A 15877-nucleotide genomic window follows, 5' to 3' on the forward strand; every position below is an offset into this window, starting at 1 on the left:
TGACTCACACTTTTTATGTTATAACTCAGCTTTCAGAGAGAGAGAGAAAGCCTCGGACAGCTTTTATGTATTCCAACCCCCCTTTCCCCCATCATACACACACATACACAAACACATATCACATCCTTACAGACAACCACTAAGGAACATGCATACACACACACACACACACACACTCACTATTCATACACAAAATTAAATAAGAGCTATGCTCATTCATTGTAAATATCCTTACCCACTAAGGTGTGTGCACAAACACTCACAAGGCAAGGCCTTGACTTTGTACTCTTTGTGAGAGGAAGGAAATGGAAAGACCCAGATACTCAGACTCCCAGCTAAACACATCAGAATCCTGTCAGTTCGGAGTGTTTGGGGCTCTTTTCTCTTTTAAGAGAAGCAGGACATCAGTACCGCAGTTGCCTGTTGAACCCTCACTTCTCATCCCTCCCCATTGCCAGATCCTTCATCCATCCATCAGATGAATGATATTTTTTTTCTTTTACTGGAGGTAAAATCATAAGTATTACTGAATAAAGTAGACATGAACTCTTGAATTCCAACCTCTGATATAAAACATACCTGGTTTCTAGCAGGCACTAAGTAATACTAGCTGCATGACAGAATGGATAGAGACTATTTGTGTTTCATTAGAATAAAAAAGGTATTGGTCAGCCCCTTCATATTTCAACTGAGGGTTCAGAGACCCAGAGAGTTACATGGTCATCCCAGGGTTACAGTTAATTGTGAGAAGAATGGGGCTGGAGCCACAACCTCCAGTATCCGGTAAACCTGGTGAGTGGAAGTCACTATTATTGCAAAGTTATTCTGTTTTGCTGTATCTCTTCTTTTTTTTTTCCAAAGATCTTACAAGTAATATTTATTAAGCACAATGTGTCAAGCTGCAAGGCCACATAAACATTTTATATGCAATTTCACCTTTCATCTTCATGACAATCCCAAGGTAAGTGTTTTTATTATTCCTAACTTTATGGCTAAAGATACCCAAGGTTGGAAATACTAAGCTGCTCAAGGTTATACAACCAGGAAGCAACCAAACAGGGGTTCAAACCTAGGAGCACCTGACTTCCAAGATTGTGTTCTGAATGGGGCTTTCTGCAAGGTAAAAAACTGGGTTTCTTGGTTTTAAGTCAAGATTTGTTTATAAAAAACTTCTTCAGTGTGGAAAAGGGAGGCTTCCATTGAGGTTTTTCTCATGTAAATTGTCATACTAATAGAAGAATTCAACCAAAATTTTAGTGTAAATCCTAAAACCCTCATTATGACTTTCTTCAAAGTTTCTAGAATTCATTCTAAGAGATTTTTCCAACAAGGCTCTCCTAAAGGCACGTTTTCAAAATTAGTCATGTTTCAGATCAGATCAGTCGCTCAGTCGTGTCCAACTCTTTGCCACCCCATGAATCACAGCACGCCAGGCCTCCCTGTCCATCACCAACTCCCAGAGTTCACTGAGACTCACGTCCATTGAGTCGATGATGCCATCCAGCCATCTCATCCTCTGTCGTCCCCTTCTCCTTTTGCCCCCAATCCCTCCCAGCATCAGAGTCTTTTCCAGTGAGTCAACTCTTCGCATGAGGTGGCCAAAGTACTGGAGTTTCAGCTTCAGCATCATTCCTTCCAAAGTTTAAGCCAGAAGTCAATATGGGTACATGACACAAAGTGAAGTGAAATTTGGGGCAATTATCCAGTGAGACTTTGATATAGGTATTCAAAGTGGGCAATTCCAGTCTCACCTTGATTTTTCCATCTTTATTTTGAAGGCCTGCTGCTGCTGCTGCTAAGTCACTTCAGTCATGTTCGACTCTGTGGGATCCCATAGACGGCAGCCCACCACGCTCCCCCATCCCTGGGATTCTCCAGGCAAGAACACTGGAGTGGGTTGCCATTTCCTTCTTCAATGCATGAAAGTGAAAGTGAAGTCGCTCAGTCCTGTCTGACCCTCAGTGACCCCATGGACTGCAGCGTACCAGGCTCCTCTGTCCATGGGATTTTCCAGGCAGGAGTACTGAAGTGGGTACCATTGTTTTCTCCATTTGAAGGCCTACTTGAACCTAAATTTGTCCATATGGATTTCCTTTGCTTCTCTGAGGTTGGACTTATCTTTCAAGGAATAAGTGAGAAAGAGAGAAGTATGAACAGAGTTTTAGGAAATGTGAAGTATAATAATTTTAAAAATATTTTTAAAAATTTAACTGAAATATAAAATACGTCAGTAAGGTACATAAAGGGCTTAGATCTTGTGTCCAGCTCATTGACTGCCTACGTATGAACAGACCTGAATATACTGGTAACCACCATTCAAATATAAGGCAGAGAATATTTCCATCACCTTAGAAGTTTCCCTTGGGACTTCCCTGCTGGTTCAGTGGCTAAGACTCTGTGCTCCCAATGCAGGGGGCCCAGGTTCAAACCCTGGTCAGGGAACTAGATCCCACAAGCTGTAACTAAGAGTTTGCATGCCACAGGTAAAGATCTTGCTTGTTGCAACTAAGATCTGGTGCAATCAGACAAATAAATAAATATTAAAAAAAAAAAAAAAACTTCTCTGTGTCCCTTTCCACTTATACCTATGGATACAACCATTATCACTATAGGTTCATTTTACCTATCCTTGAACTTTATATAAATCATAAGGTGGCATTCTTTCATGTCTGATTTCTCTCACTCAGCATATTAGGTGTGAGTTTAATCCGTGTTGTTGCATATATCAGCATTTTACTTTTATTATTGAGTTGTGTTTCATTGTATGATTAGGTCATAATTTATCCATTTTTAGGTTGATGGATATCTGAATTTTTCCCAGTTTTTGGTTGTTATGAATATTTTTGCACATGGCTTTGCATATATTTTATTTCTCTGAGGTATGTATCTAGCCATAGGGCTTCTGGGTTGCAGTTAGGTGAATGTTTTACTCTAGTAGACAGTTTCAATAGTTTTTCAAAAGAAATGCCCCTAGTCACACTCCTGCTAGTAATGTATAGAGTTCCATCTACTCTTCTTACTTAACAATACTTGTTATTTATTTGTTTTTTTAAAATTAGTTATCCTGGGGAGAGGAGTTTAGGGAGGAATGGATACACGTATATGTATGACTGAGTCCCCTTGCTGTCCACCTGAAACTATCACAGCATTGTTAATTGGCTATGCTGCTGCTGCTGCTGCTAAGTTACGTCAGTCGTGTCCGACTCTGTGTGACCCCATAGACGGCAGCCCACCAGGCTTCCCCGTCCCTGGGATTCTCCAGGCAAGAACACTGGAGTGGTTGCCATTTCTTTCTCCAGTGCATGCAAGTGAGAAGTGAAAGTGAAGTCGCTCAGTCGTGTCCGAGTCTCAGCGACCCCATGGACTGCAGCCCACCAGGCTCCTCTGTCTGTGGGATTTTCCAGGCAAGAGTGCCTTCTCCATTAATTGACTATACTCCAATACAAAATAAAAAGTTAAAAACAATTTTTAGCCATCCTGATGAGGATGTAGTGGTAGTGATAACTCACTGTAGTATTAATTTGCATTTTTATGAGTTATCTGTCTGAAGCATCTGTTGGGTTTCTTTCTCTTTTTTTGCTTGTTTGCCATTTTAAAGTAGGTATTTATTCTTTTGTTATTAATTTGTAAGAGTTATTAGTGTATTCTAGGTATGAGTTCTTTGTCAGATATAAACATATATGTATAATACTATAAAAATCTTATCTCAGATTTTTCTTGCCTTTTTACTTCCTTATGTTCTGTTTAAGAAATATCTGCTAATCCAAAGTATATAAATACCTTCCTTTTATTTTTCCCCTAGAAGTTTATCTTCACATTTGGTGTGCATTCCATCTATAATTAATGCTGGAGTGTGGCATGAATATAGTCAAGGTTTTCTTGTTCACATCCAGATATCTAATAGTTTATTTAGAACATCTTCCTCTCTTTTCTGAATTCCCTTGGCACTTTTGGCATAAATCAGGTGACTGGGCAAAGAGTTCTATTTCTGGATTCTTTCTTCTATTGCATTAGTCTGTCTTTTCTTGTAGCAATATATATGCTTTTAATAATTGTAGCTTTGTTGTAGTTATCAAAATCTGACATTTTAAGTCTTCCAATTTTCTTCTTTTGCAAAATTTCTTTGGGTATTTTAGGTTCTTTGAAAATTCTTTTTAGAATTTTAGAATCAGCTTGTTTATTCTAACAATAACAAAGAAGACATTTTCAGAGTCTTTAATTGGGATCACACTGAACTGGTATATGAGTTTGGAGAGAATTTACATCTTACAGGTATTGAGTCATCCATAACATAAACATAGTAAGTCTTTCCACTTATCTGTTTTCTTTAATTTCTCTTAGCAATAGCTTCCAATTTTCAGTGTAGAGATCTTGGAAACATTGACTAGACTTAGTCTTAATGATTTGATACTTTTTGATATTATTGTAAATCCTATTATTCTAAACATTGTTTCTAATTTTCAGTTATTAGTGCATAAAAATACATTTAACATTTGAATATAAACTCTGTGGCCAATGGCCTTCCAAAATTGACTTATTAACTCTGATAGTTTGTACATTCTTTTGGATTTTGTCTCTATACAATCATATCGTCTCTGAATATGATAGTCTTACTTCTTCCTTTATCTGTATGCCTTTTATTTGTTTTTCTTGCCTTATCATGCTGGCCAAGACTTATTTAATAACAACCACAAGTGGTGATAGGGAGAGGGAAATGAGAGCTATAGTTTGAATGTGAAGAAAATATAGCATGAATATAGGAAAGGTGGGGACTAAACCCACCTGATCCTATAACTGTCCTAAGATGAAAGAATACTGGCTCTTGAGCAATTTTTGGAGATCAGTTTTTAACAAGAATTTTCTGTATTTATTCGTTTGTTTGGCTGTGCTGGGTGGTCTTTGTTGTGGCTCAGGCTTTCCTCTAGCTGCGGCGAGCCAGGGCTACTCTCCAGTTGTGGTGCCTGGGCTTCTTGTTGCAGTGGCTTCTCTTGTTGCAGAGCATGGACTCTAGAGTGCACGGGCTTCAGTAATTCCAGCACGTGGGCTCAGTAGCTGCTGCTCAAGGCTCCAAAGCACAGGCTTGATAGTGTGGTCCACAGGCTCAGTTGCTCCACAGCATGTGGGATCTTCCTGGATTAGGGATGGAACCCGTATCTCCTGCATTGGCAGGCAGATTCTTTACCACTGAGCCACCAGGGAAGCTCTGGTAAGATTTTGTGTATTAAGATCTTGCTAATCTTATGTACTAACAAACTTCTATCATTTAGGACTGAGTCAATTGTTCTGGTGGGGTTATGTCCTACATCCTATGTGACTCCCTGGTCCAGCCCTGAGAAGGACTGATTCATTGAGGTTAGACTATCTCAAAATTGCTTTTCCTAAAACCCTCTACTGCTTATGTAATTAATGCATTAATCCCATCCATCCTTTATTCACTCATTAAACAGGTGTTAAGTGGCTCTTATGCACTAGACACTTCAGTAGAAACTGAGGAACGATCTTTAACAAAATGGACATAACCTTGTCTTTTCTGAGCCTACAATCTTGTGGCTTTTAGCTTCAAGTAATAGAAAACCTACATTCTCAGATTTAAAAAGCTATCTAATTTTCTAAAGCAACTGGACATCTGAAGGCATTAGATTTTAGGATAGGTGCAGAAAACGGTCATGGAAGAACAAAGGTTTTCTATTCATCTCTCTAAACATCCTCAGGCTGTTGTTGTTGTTGTTTTAATCAGCTTAAGACCACTATGACTGCTGCAATTGCAAACATCATAACTTCCCACCAAAATCTTCAAAGAAGAAAAAGTGGTAAGGCAGTTCTAGTATTAGTCTCTTTTATTAAGATGTGTAATCTTTTCCAGAGGCTCCCCTCAATACTTTCTTTACATATCAATGGCAAGAACCATACCACAGGTCACTTTTAGCTCTAAGAGAGGCTAGAAAATGAATATCTGGGAAAGAAGAATGGATTTGCCATGGAAAATGTTGATTAGCCCTGGTGATTCCACTAGAGCTGTTTGTATGGTCACCCCAAACTAAGCTGGGATCCTGTTAGCAATGAAAAAAAGGCAATGGCCAATAGATGGACAATGAGCAGTGTCTGCTACCCGCAGAGGCAATGTTTACCATGTCCCATAAACAATTACTTTAGATTAGGCCATCTACTTCCATCAGTATCTCTCTGCACATTGTTCTTGTCTTTCCTAATACTCACCCCCATTTGATATGCATTTGATATACAGACTTGAATGTATAAGCTTCATAATTGAACAAAGCATGATTGCTTTGTTAACCACTATACACCCAGGTCCAAGCCCAGTACCCAGCCCGCAATAAGTGCTTAATGATCATTAGTTGAATTAATAAATGCATACTTTGGATACCTTTGTATTTAATAGGTAAATGAATGACATAAATTAATATGTTAATCAAAAATTGTAACCCTTAACTACAATATTTCTGCTTGATTTGTTACAGTCATATCAAGTCATCAACTTCCCCAATGAAACTGGTTCATAATTCAAGTACAGGGCAAATCAAAAAGTATAAAGAGCACTTTGGGATTTAAACAAGAGTTTGAGTCAATTGCTAGACAAACTTACATTAGAAAAACAATAATTGGGAATTCCCTGGAGGTTCAGTGGTTAGCACTCAGCACTTTCACTGCTGAGGGCCTGGGTCAATCCCTGGTCAGGGAACTAGGATCCCACAAGCCAAGCAGCATCTGTGTAGCCAAAAGAGAAAAAAAGAAAGAAAAAAAAGAAAACACAATTATGTCAAAACTACCCATTCTGAATGTTTAAATTCACCCCCGGCTTTCCCACAGTTTACACTGCCCCTGCTATCTTCTCTAAAGCTTATACAATGTGTCCAGGAACAATGAGTTTTTTATGCTTCTCCAAACATTCATTCGTTCATTCATAGATACATTTATTCATTCATAAAGCAAATATTTAACGTGGCCACTCTGTGCTGGGCATTGTGCTATTTCTTGACTCACTGCCTCAGGACAATCTCTGCCTTGAACACATTTATTTACCCACTTTATCTGATAAATTCTAACATATTTTAAAGCTCACTCAAATATATTTACGTCAATGAAAACTTCTAGTAACCTGGAGAGTAAGACATTCTCTCTTTTCTCTGTGATCATATTGCACTTTTCATATGTCTCGCAAAAAAGGATTTTTGAACTTTTTGTTAAATTCACTATTTGTTTTCACACTTTTCTTCTTCACTAGATGGTGACTCCTTCATTACAGGAATTTGTAGCAATCAAACCTTTGTATTTAAGTGTTTTGCATGATTGGTGACATAGTTTTACTACAGGTTTATTTAGTGAATGAATAAATGAATGTGTGGATATTTAGTGATCCATTAGTCAGGCGATGAAACAGGCTTACAAAAGATATTGTTGTTATTGCTGTTTAGTTGCCAAGTCGTGTCTGACTATTTATGACCTCATGGAATGTAGCCCACCAGGCTCCTCTGTCCATAGGATTTCCCAGGCAAGAATACTGGAGTGGGTTGCCATTTCCTTCTTCAGGGGATCTTCCCAACCCAGGGATCTAACCCATGTCTCCTGCATAGGTAGGTGGATTTTTTTATCACTGAGCCATCAGGGAAGCCCACAAAGGATATTAGCAAACAATAAATCTTTGGCTACAGTTTGGATCTTCTGACTCTTGCTCTGGATAAAACCCACAGAACACAGCTGCCCTTAGTACTCCTCTTGGCCATGTTCCATCACTGTCACTTTTAAGAGAGGTGTGGTCACTCTTATATGGGATCGTATCTCATTGGCAGGCCCAGCCGCACCGTGTCTACTACCTCATCTAAAGGCGCATGTGCCTGTAGCAATCTGCGGATTCATCTTTTCCGTCTTCTGTGGGTGTCTGTTCACAGGCAGCACCTGAACAACAGTGGGGCTGACCAAGGGAGCGGAAGAGGGCATTCGCTAGTTCTCAATACAGATAAGCATCACCAGCTTTTTCCTTCTAAGAGCAGTGGCCTCAAAAGTTCCAAATTAGAAGAAAAAGGCAACAGGCTCACTAAAATGTGTGAAAAGTTAGAGCAAATCTTGCCTTTGTCTATTTCCCTCCTCTGGAAATTCTTTTTGAATTTTGAACCTTTGAACTTTTTTTTTGAATACTAAATGTGCATCTATCACACACACTGGCACATCACACACACTCAGTAATTTTTAGCTTCTTCATTTCTTCCTCTAAGTTTTAAGTTACAGAAAAGCCCTACTTGAATCTGAGGTTTGCTCTTTAACTAGTTTATTTCAGATTGCAATCATACTACCTAATATTGTGCGAGTGTTATGCTAGTTTTGAAGAATTTTGACTTGATTTTGCTGCTTAAGAGTCCAGTCCTCCTCTTTACCCATCTCATAGGAGTGACTACAGAGACTGAGAAAGACTATTTATTTATTGTCAAAGTACTTATTAAGTACCCACTGCTGCTGCTGCTAAGTCACTTCAGTCCTGTCCGACTCTGTGTGGCCCCATAGACGGCAGCCCACCAGGCTCCCACGCCCCTGGGATTCTCCAGGCAAGAACACTGGAGTGGGTTGCCATTTCCTTCTCCAATGCAGGAAAATGAAAAGTGAAAGTGAAGTCACTCAGTCAAGTCTGACTCTTAGCGACACCATGGACTGCAGCCTACCAGGCTCCTCCGTCCATGGGATTTTCCAGGCAAGAGTATGGTTAAATATGATAAAATTTATCATGGGGTAAAACTCATGTTCTGAGCTAACCCGACTTGGGAGACCTTGTGAGGCCTCTCTGTGAAAGTACCTCTTACACTGAAGCTTGGTTATGGCCACAAGCCCAGAAAGTGGTTGAGATGGATATGCACTCATGCCTGCTTGACTCAAAAGACAATGCTTTTGGCTTTGTACTCTACTCTCTCTCAAACTCTGGCCCCAAATAATAAAAGCCAACTTTAATCTCTGCCCAACTTCAGTTGGCATGGTATAACAAATAGCCTGGTGGTCTCAGATGTCCAGTGGACTTGTTATTGGAATTCTATGGGCTAGACCTAGGCAGAGTGCCAGAGCCTTATAGATCCATCAGGGTGGGGCTGGCAAATGTCTTCAGCAAAGAGAAGCAGTTATATACAGTTAAGAGCAACAGGTCTGGCTGGCATTAACACGAGGACAAAATTTGTTTCTTTAAAATACAACAAACCATTTAATGACCAAGATCCTATAAAATCAATGACTGGAAGAGATGGAAGAGGCTTTAGCATTCTGCATGTCTGTGTGCTGAGTTGCTTCGGTTGTGTCTGACTCTTTGTGACCTTGTGGACCACATTCCCCTAGTCTCTGTCCATGGAATTCTCAAGGCAAAAATACTGGAGTGGGTTGCCATTTCCTTCTCCAAAGAATGAAAGTGAAAAGTAAAAGTTAAGTCACTCAGTCATGTCCAACCCTCAGCGACCCCATGGACTGCAGCCTACCAGGCTCCTCCGTCCATGGGATTTTCCAGGCAAGAGTACTGGAGTGGGGTGTCATTGCCTTCTCCACTAAGTATCCTAGCCTTCCTTATTTTTAGATGTAGATACTAAGAGAAGTCACATAACCTCATTAGGGTCACTCAGTGAGATGACAGGAGGATCAGGGTTAGAAACCAGTTCTTTTGACTCCTAGTGCAGGAGAAAACATGATGCAAAACATTAAGACATGAGCTGCAGACTCACATTGTCACTGAATCTGGACTCTGCTCTTTACTAGTTGTGCAACCTTAACCATTTAAAACCCCATGAAAGGGCCCGTCTCAAAGCAGGTTTTCAAGCCACCCTAAACATTTTCACCTCATCCTCTTTGACTTGATGCCTCGTGTTTATTCAAAAACCCCCCTAAGATGTTACATTGATTGGTTTTACATGCAGAGTACACATTACTTCACGAAATATTGCAACTATCATCAAGTTTTAGTCGGTGTTCTATTTAACACTGAGTAATATGTAGTAGTATATTTAGTATCCCCCAAAACAAATGTAAGGGGATTTGACTCTTATAGCTGGCTCAGGGTAGTAGCAATTCAGGATACAAAGAGAAGAAATAGGAAACTTGAGAGAATTCACAAAAGTCATTGAGACCAAACATCTAGTCTTTTATGTTGCCTAACATTTGACTTAAAAGGTGGAAATGGGCAGGATGAATGAAGAGGCAGCTTAACAGTTGGCATTTCTTAAGGGGAGGAGAGCTACTGACCTTTTGGGAAGGACATTTCCTCCTGATCTGATGGTTCCACTGTCTAAAAGATGATATCCCTCCCTCCCCCTCCCTGATAACAGTGGTGCTCCTCCATCACTGGAATGAGCCCAAAGCACCACCCCCTTCATTTGCAAACGCTTCCTGGGCCTATATCACTCCTGATTGTAAATCTTAAGACTCGGTTAAGAGAATCCAGTGATGCCAGGAATGTAATTTTCTGGATTCAAATCCTGGCTTAGGCAGCACATACCTTTGAGATCTTAGACTAGCCACTCAAACTTTCTGGGCTCCAACCTCCTCATCTTTAAAATGGAGGCACTAATAGTATCTACCTCATAGAGTTGCTGTGAGAATGATACAAAATAATTTATATGAGCTTTAGGACTCAAACTATGTGAAATAAAAATACATGTATCTCCTTTTATTATTTTTTTCTATCTTTGACTACAAACTCCAAGAAGGCAAGCAGAGATGTTTTATTTATCACGCACTATAGGAAGAGTGATTAGGATTAGGAGCTTTTCAGGGCTGTCTGAGAACCAAAAAACAAAATGTATTATTCTGAAATGTAAAAAGAAAATTGAAGAATTAAAAATTAGGCTTCCCTGATGGCTCAGACTGTAAAGGATCTATCTGCAGTGCAAGAGACCCAGGTTCGATCCCTTGGATGGGAAGACCTTTTGAAGAAGGGAATGGCACCCCACTCCAGTACTCTTGCCTGGAAAATCCCATAGGCAGAGGAGCCGGGTAGGCTACAGTCAATGGGGTCGTTAAGAGTTGGACATGACTGAGCGACTTCACTCTCACTTTCATGCATTGGAGAAGGAAATGGCAACCCACTCCAGTGTTCTTGCCTGGAGAATCCCAGGGATGGGGTAGCCTGGTGGGCTGCCGTCTGTGGGGTTGCACAGAGCTGGACACGACTGAAGCGACTTAGCAGCAGCAGCATCAGCAGCAGTGGACTACAATCCATGGGGTCACAAAAAGTCAGACATGACAGAGGGACTAACACTTTATAGATGTTAATGGATTGTCTACAAAATATAATAGCAAGGTCAATTCAACTTTTAATTGTTTATATTAAAACGTAGTAAGTTTAAATCACAGGGCTTCCCTGGTAGCTCAGCTGGTAAAGAATCTGCCTGGAATGCAGGAGACCCTGTTTCGACTCCTGGGTTGGGAAGATCCTCTGGAGGAGGATCAGGTTGACCGCTCAGAAGATCATTGCTAAGTTAAGGAGAGATACTGATGGTCTGAGGAAAGTGCACACAATAGAGCAAGGTAGGAGAGGAGAGAAGTGAAACTATTTACAAATAAAACCCACAGGACTTGGTAATGGAGAGTGGAGACACGAGGAGGAGAAGAAACCAAGAACTGCTCTTCAATTTCTAGCTTGAACAGGAGGGGGGAACTTAGGTATAGTTTGCCTGGTGATGAATTCCCTTAGAACATGTCACCTCTGAAGGACAGGGCAGGTACTAGAATGCACTGTCCATCAAGCACTTGGATATTCAGGTCTGGGAACAGAATAGATCAAGACAGAAAACACAAATTGTGGAATTTTCAAAACAATGAAATTGGAGGAAGTGGATTGGGAAAAGAATCAGAAGAAGAGTGAGCTGAGACAATATCCCTGGGAATCATTAGTATTTAAAGGGGTACAGCAGGAAGAGAAGACTGTAGAAGAGACAGAAACTAAAGGAGCAGCCAGAGAAATGGAGTTTTAAAGAGTAAGTCATCAAGTACACTAAATTCAAGGAGGAAGCCAAGAAAGTGAAATCTGAAAATTAAATATTAGTGTCACAATAAGGCCATTGAACCCATGTTAAAGATGGTTTCAGTATAAAGTGCATAGGTGGGACAGAGTGCAATGGCTTTTAAGGAATAAAAAGGAAGAATAACAAGTGCAGATAGCTGGTTTTCACAAGTTGGTTTCTCTGCAGGTAGATACCGAGATGGAGTTGGATGTAAGATGTTTATTGTAAGTCAACACATGTGTAAAGAAGGAGAATGATCTTAGGAATTTGGTTTCAGAGTCCATGAATTTAACCATTCTATTATATTTCCTCTCTCATTAAAAAAAAAAAAAACACACCAATCCATCTCATGCCACCAGAATCAGATTTGTCAAATCCATTCTGTCCCACTATGGTCACTATTTTCATCCTTCTAGGAAATGGCAACCCACTCCAGTATTCTTGCCTGGGGAATCCCAGGGACAGAGGAGCCTAGTGGGCTGCTGTCTATGGGGTCACACAGAGTCAGACACGACTGAAGCGACTTAGCAGCAGCAGCAGCAGCAGCAGCCTTATCAGGGAAACTGAAGTGAAGAGTTAGGAGAGCAAAGAACATAAAAGAAAGTTTTATTTCTCCCTCATTTTTTCTCCCTTTCATTTTCCCCCATCGTTGCTAGAATGAACACTTAGAAAACACGAGATAAACTTGTGTGTACAAATGAAGCCCTGTGATTATGCACTGTGAGTGCCAGTAATAGAATGACCAGTGGTGTCAACACACGACCTCTATGCTAGGGACTGGGAAGGCAGGTACATAGTTCACTGAGCCTAATCACAAGCAAAATCAAAATGATCATAGCTTCTTTTCTTTATCATGAGGCTGCTCTGAAACATCAGCAAGAACACACTGTGTGTTCAGCTCCTAGGGTACAACAGGACTCACGATATGGTAGATATGGCTGCCCCTGCCCATCAGAGTTGCTGGAGAAGGAGCAAGGCCAGCCTGCGGTTCCCCAGATGCTCACTGAGAAGAGCTGGGATGAAGATGGAAAGGTTGGGGATCTGGCAAAGAAGTCTTCTGTCTGAAAAAGACTGTTAATTTTCAATCAACTTTTTCTTAGGAGCTAAGAAGTGAAAGCTTGAACTTGACTATCAAGGAACACACCAGTTGTTAATGGGGCCCCCAGGAGGAAGTCAACAAGCTCCACCACATCTAACAATACCTACTGATGGCAGCCTTTCCCCCAGTCAAGCAGCTCTACACCTAGCTCTCCTGCTTTCCACCTGGGGGTGCAGGGGGATGAGTGGACACCAAGAGGAAATTATTTCACTTCCTTCCCAGAGGTAAGATGGAGGTGGAAGAATCAGCATGAATTGAACATCTAATGCATGTCGGTTGCATTACATATACTGTGCAGTGTTACTATCCCCACCAGACAGATGAAGACATGGAAGCTCAGCTACTTATTTAAAACACCCATCTAGTTATCAGTGAGCTAGGGTGTAAAGTCATGTCTGTCAGCTGGGTACCAAAGTCCCCATTCTTTCTATAGCTGCATCAGGTATTTCTCCAGATAATTTTGATTTAAAAGCATGGGTCCCATATGGCTGGTTCTTAGAACATATCCCCTTAGGATGACCTCCATCATCACTCTGCCTTCTTCTTCTGTGCAGTCAGCACTTATTGTTGGTCACTTCTAGAGAAATTTTCAATCTAGGAGGAGAGATGGCTATGTGAAGAAATCATTTTGATGTAATACAGTAAATGCAAAAATAGAAGAATGTGTTAGTGACTATGGACAGAAGACTGAGGACCCCTAACTTAACATGGAGGTTCATGAAAGCCTCTTGAGGACAAACCCCTGAATTCTAAAGTATGTCAGATTGGACTGAAAAAAGAAAGGGGAGGGGGAAGGGAATTCCAGAAGGAAGTCACATGTAACAAAAGCAAAGAGACATGAAACAGCCTGAACTCTTTGGGCAAATTGCAAGCAATCTGGCAGTTCTGGAGAATAACTCTGATAGCTCTTTTGGTAAAGAATCTGCTGCAATGTGGGAGACCTGGGCTTGATCCCTGGGTTAGGAAGATCCCCTGGAGAAGGGAAAGGATCCCCACTCCAGTATTCTGGCCCGGAGAATTCCATGGAGAACCCATGGGGTCATAAAGAGTCGGACACGACTAAGCGACTTTCACTCACTCACTCATATGAGGTCGAGAGAGGGGAGAAATAACTCTAAACAGATAAGGGTCCTTTCAGGCTAAACTCTAGGTGCTACTGTAAATATACACATAAGGATATTTGCATGAAATATTTTAAGACCTTGGTAGACTAGTTTAAGAACTTTGGTGGTCGTTACATTAAGCACTCCTATCTGCGAAGGCAGAATCTCACAGCACATCAAATGTAACTCAAGGTACCAACGTTACACATTGACACATAAATTCACAAAATATTTATTGAGCACTCACTATGTGCCAGGAAGTCATGTAACATCCCCAAAACTCACGCACACACAAAAGCACTTCCCTGCTTGGAATTACCTTCTAGTGTGAGCAGACAATGAAGAAAATGAGTGAATTATCTGTTATCTCAGGAGACGTTACATGCCATGCAGAAAGATACATCAGGGAAGGGAGTAAGAAGTACCAAGAGAGAAATTATGATATTAATAGAATGTTCATGAAGAGCTCAGTTGGAAGGTCATGTTTGAGAATACACTTGAAGAAGATGAGGCAGCTGGTCAAGCTGAACTGGGAGAAGAACATTCCAGGAAAAGGGACCCACCAACACGAAAGCCCTGAGTCAACGTGTGCTTGACATATTTGAAGAGTGACAAGGGGACCTGTATGGCTGAAGCAGACTGATCAAGAGGAAAGATTGTAGGAAATGAGGTCAGAGAAACAGTAAGAAGACTTTGGGTTTTCCCTGAGAGGGGAGAGTAGTCCCTGGAGTGCTTTGAGCAGAGGATAGTTTGCTCTGACTCAGGTTTTAACTGGGTCAAGAGAGGGAGCAAGGAGGTCAGTGAGGAGATGGCTGCAATAATCCTGACAGGAGGTATGGAGGCTTAGACTGGGGACAGAACAGCAGAGGTGGTGAAAGTGACTGCTCTCTGGGGTAAGAAAGGGTGGCCAGGCAAGGACAGTGTCCAGGCTGATCCAAGATTTTGACCTGAGGACATGGAAAGAAGACAATGGAGTTCTGCTTGCAGCTTTGTTTTACTTTTAAAATATTTGAACAAATTATACTTTTGAGTTCTATTAATAAATTTTCCTACTCTTGTGATTTAAAGTGAAAGTCACTCAGTCATGTCCGACTATCTGCAACCCCATGGACTATACAGTCTACGGAATCCTCCAGGCCAGAATTAATAGACCTTAATTATTTCCTAAAAAGGTCCGTCTAGTCAAGGCTATGGTTTTTCCAGTGGTCATGTATGGATATGAGAGTCAGACTGTGAAGAAAGCTGAGCGCCGAAGAATTGATGCTTTTGAACTGTGGTGTTCAAGAAGATTCTTGAGAGTCCCTTGGACTGCAAGGAGATCCAACCAGTCCATTCTAAAGGAGATCAGCCCTGGGATTTCTTTGGAAGGAATGATGCTAAAGCTGAAAGTCCAGTACTTTGGCCACCTCATGCGAAGAGTTGACTCATTGGAAGACTCTGATGCTGGGACGGATTGGGGGCAGGAGGAGAAGGGGATGACAGAGGATGAGATGGCTGGATGGCATCACCGACTAGATGGACGTGAGTCTGAGTGAACTCCGGGAGTTGGTGATGGACAGGGAGGTCTGGCATGCTGCGATTCATGGGGTCGCAAAGAGTCAGACATGACTGAGCGACTGAACTGAACTGAACTGAACCTCCTAAAAGCTCTATCTCCAGGTATAATTATATTTGGGATTAAAACTTCAATA

Source organism: Bos mutus, chromosome 14 (assembly GCF_027580195.1).
Source record: "Bos mutus isolate GX-2022 chromosome 14, NWIPB_WYAK_1.1, whole genome shotgun sequence".
Taxonomy (NCBI): Eukaryota; Metazoa; Chordata; class Mammalia; order Artiodactyla; family Bovidae; genus Bos; species Bos mutus.